This window comes from Alligator sinensis, unplaced genomic scaffold, assembly GCF_000455745.1.
Source record: "Alligator sinensis unplaced genomic scaffold, ASM45574v1 scaffold1449_1, whole genome shotgun sequence".
Classification (NCBI taxonomy): domain Eukaryota; kingdom Metazoa; phylum Chordata; order Crocodylia; family Alligatoridae; genus Alligator; species Alligator sinensis.
In genome coordinates, this window is record NW_005843924.1 from 9,865 (window position 1) to 13,700 (window position 3,836).

Below are 3,836 nucleotides of genomic sequence, written 5' to 3' on the forward strand. Positions count from 1 at the left end.
TGGCTTCTCCCCTGTGTGGATACGCCGGTGCTGAGCCAGGCTGGAGGAACGAGTGAAGCCCTTCCCACACTCTGAGCACTGATATGGCTTCTGCCCTGTGTGGATACGCTGGTGCCGAGCCAGGTCGGAGGCGTAAATGCAGCTCTGTCCACACTCTGAGCACTGATGTAGCTTCTCCCCAGTGTGGATACGCTGGGGCCGAGCCAGCTCGGAGGAGTAATTGCAGCTCTTCCCACACTCTGAGCGCTGATGTGGCTTCTCCCCTGTGTGGATACGCTGGGGCCGAGCCAGCTCGGAGGAGTAATTGCAGCTCTTCCCACACTCTGAGCGCTGATGTGGCTTCTCCCCTGTGTGGATACGCTGGGGCCGAGCCAGCTCGGAGGAGTAATTGCAGCTCTTCCCACACTCTGAGCGCTGATGTGGCTTCTCCCCTGTGTGGATACGCTGGGGCCGAGCCAGCTCGGAGGAGTAATTGCAGCTCTTCCCACACTCTGAGCACTGATACGGTTTCTCCCCCGTGTGGACATGCTTATGCTCAACCAGCCAGGAGGAGTTGCGGAAGCTCTTCCCACACTCTGAGCACTGATATGGCTTCTCCCCTGTGTGGATACGCTGGTGCCGAGCCAGCTCGGAGGAGTAATTGCAGCTCTTCCCACACTCTGAGCACTGATATGGCTTCTCCCCAGTGTGGATATGCTGGTGCCAAGCCAGCTGGCGGGAGTAAGTGAAGCTCTTACCACACTCTGAGCACTGATGTGGCTTCTCCCCTGTGTGGATACGCCGGTGCTGAGCCAGGCTGGAAGACTGAGCGAAGCTCTTCCCACACTCTGAGCACTGATGTAGCTTCTCTCCCATGTGGATACGCTGGTGCCGAGCCAACTGAGAGGAGTAACTGAAGCTCTTCCCACACTCTGAGCACTGATGTGGCTTCTCCCCTGTGTGGATGCACTGGTGCTTAGCCAGGCTGGACAAGTAAGTGAAGCTCTTCCCACACTTTGAACACTGATGTGGCTTCTCCCCCGTGTGAATACGTTGGTGCTGAGGTAGCTGGCAGGAGTAAGTGAAGCTCTTACCACACTGACGAGGCTTCTCCCCAGTGTGAATACTTTGGTGCAGAGTCAGGTGGGAGGACTGAGTGAAGCTCTTCCCACACTCTGAGCACTGATGGAGCTTCTCTCCCTTGTGGATACGCTCATGCCGAGCCAGCTCAGAGGAGTAACTGAACCTGTTCCCACACTCTAAGCACTGATGTAGCTTCTCTCTCGTGTGGATAAGCTGGGGGTGGGCCAGCTGAGAGAGTGGTGTATCTTCCTCCCTAGGGGGATGTACCAGTCCTGGACGCAGGGAGAAAAAAGGGGTGAAAGTCATGCCACTTCTGACACAGGTGTGCCTGACAGTTCCTGCTATGCACATGTAAGTGCTAGACCAGGTCTGTGGGGCGCACAAAGCACTTCCCCCATTTGTTGAAGCAGTGGGGTAGCTCTGCAGAAAAGACCTGGCAGTTAGCAACAAGGGCAGAGTCAGGAGAAGCTCTTCCCACACTTAGTGCATACATGGGACTTCTCCCCAGTCTACCTTATCTTGTGAAGAGCCAGGAGTGATGGGCACTGAAACGTTTTCCTGATCTTAAGATTGGGGTGAGCTCTGCCCCTGTGCTTGGAAGTGAGCTGCTGCTTCCCTCTCAGGCCCTCCACACTGTCTTTGCTTGGGTGCAGTGCATCTTTCCAGTGGCTCTTAAGGTCTCTCAGCACCACAAATTCTTGCCTGCACTCAGGGCTCTTTCTAGGTTCCGCCCCTTCTCCACCTTCACACCCAATTCGAGATGGTACCTGGCTCATGGCTACATTCTCCTTCTGCGTTTGGGACCTCCCCTGACTCTCGTGCCACGGCTCCTTCTCAGGTCCCAGGGAGTCCATCTCACTCAAACTCCCTGGGGAACTCTGTGCTCGCTCCAGGTCTGCAGACCCTTCCACAGGAGGCTTCTCCTCCGCTCTGCTCAGCAGCCTTGCGCCTCCTGCATGGGGAAGGGAAACTCCAGATTAGTTCCTACCCTGCTGGCAAAGGGCAAACACTTCTATTCTGTCTACTGGCATGGGCCTCAGAGCAGGCCTGGACCTTGGCATTGTGTTCCCTCAAGAAAACAAGGTCTTCCAGCCAAAACCCCAAGTGCTGGAGGTAAGGATGGAGAAGGTCCCTATGCTGGGGTAACGCTCCCTACTCGGTGCAGTTCAGACCGAGACTCTCAGGGTATCTGCCCCAGCTGTCAACACCATCACCTCAGGCCCTGCTGGGACAAGCAGACATGGGACACATGCATTAGGGCAGTGCTTGAATAGCTTCACGCTCTAAGGGGCTGAGGATGAGGGGAGGACATAGAGCACTATCATACTTTTCCCAGGATGACTGGTGGAAGTCCTCCCCACAAAGTTTATGAACACTCCAAGTAATCCCCTGTTAAAAGACTACAAGAAGATGTGAAAGTCATGCTGAGCTGAGGCTTATTCACAACAGGCAAAATACACAGCACTGATGCTGACTTCACTGTGCAAGCATAGCTAGGTCATCTGAGAAGCCCTTCCAGAATATCTTCTATATTCATAATAATTTCAAGCTGGCACCTAGGTATGCGGTTACAACTTAAAATTTTATGTTTTTCCTGGTTGTTAATCAGTTTCTTAAAATGTTCTAAACCAGATAACCCCTTGTCACTGAAAAAGGCAATTCATTTAAATTGAAAGTGTTTATACAACAGGGTTTTCCCTATCAATGACAGCTTGAGACCCTCTTGATTTATACAATGAAAGGAATACGTTGAAGCGGCTGGACTAAGGGTAGAAGAAAGCAGCAAAAAGTGTGCTTCAGGAGGGAGAAATCTCTCCGACACCATCTGCCACTGATCTCGAGAACCTGGGAAAAACAGATCATCTCTTTCCTTCACCTGTTTAACCTTCAGTGATCATGCTGGGAACTTTAGCTCTCAACAAAACACCCGAGTGCCTTGGAGTGGTGAGATCCCAGCTCTCGCTCTCTTTCTTTTTCTCTGTAGGCATAGATTTCTGAACCTGAATTTTTTAGTTAAGCTTGAGCTAGGTTTTCCCAGATACACAATTAAACCAGGCTAATATTGTAATTCTTTTTGTTTGTTTTATCTTGCATGTCTATTACTACTAATACCATCGTACATTTCATATACTTAGCAATAAATAACTTTTATAGTCAAATTTTGGTAACAGGGTATATTTTTCCTTCTCTATTTACGCTTCCCCACTTGCTCTGCAGCAACATTTCTTTTACCTAAGCCAAAGACCCCTGTGAAGCCCCAAAATCCTGTGGGGCCAACTCATCAAGAGGCTATAACTACTAGGACATTCAGGGCAAAAGATTGGGACGTGCCGAGTTTGAGACACAAAGGGGATCAGCCTATATAGCCTGATTGACCAAGTTTAGTTCAGACGTGCCCTGATGAACTGAATGCTGACCCATGAGGGTGTCAGGTGCACACCCAGCCTGATTCAGAGGTATTCTGTTCACCTGTGTGCTTGTGTCTGACTGCATTTTATTGTTACCTTCAGGAACTGATTCCTGGCAAATGAGGGTATGAGCCTGTCCATGCTGATCAACACAGTCGGGTCAAGCATGTCACATTAATCTATTTGTGTGCATGCATTTAACTGATTTGGTGACTGGAGAAACCCAGCCCCACTGAAACCAAGTCCTGCAAGATAGCTCCATGGGGGGTGAGCACTTGCAGAAGGGAGAGATACAGCTCCACACAGAAACACAAGCAACACAAACAGCACATTGATAGAATTACAAAGACCCTAGAAACGTACCCC

The 3,836-nt window shown here is 50.8% G+C and overlaps 1 pseudogene; it reads right to left on the reverse strand.

The window, feature by feature from the left end:
- LOC112548991 overlaps positions 1-3,836 on the reverse strand; it is a 13,425-nt pseudogene that overhangs the window by 4,064 nt on the left and 5,525 nt on the right.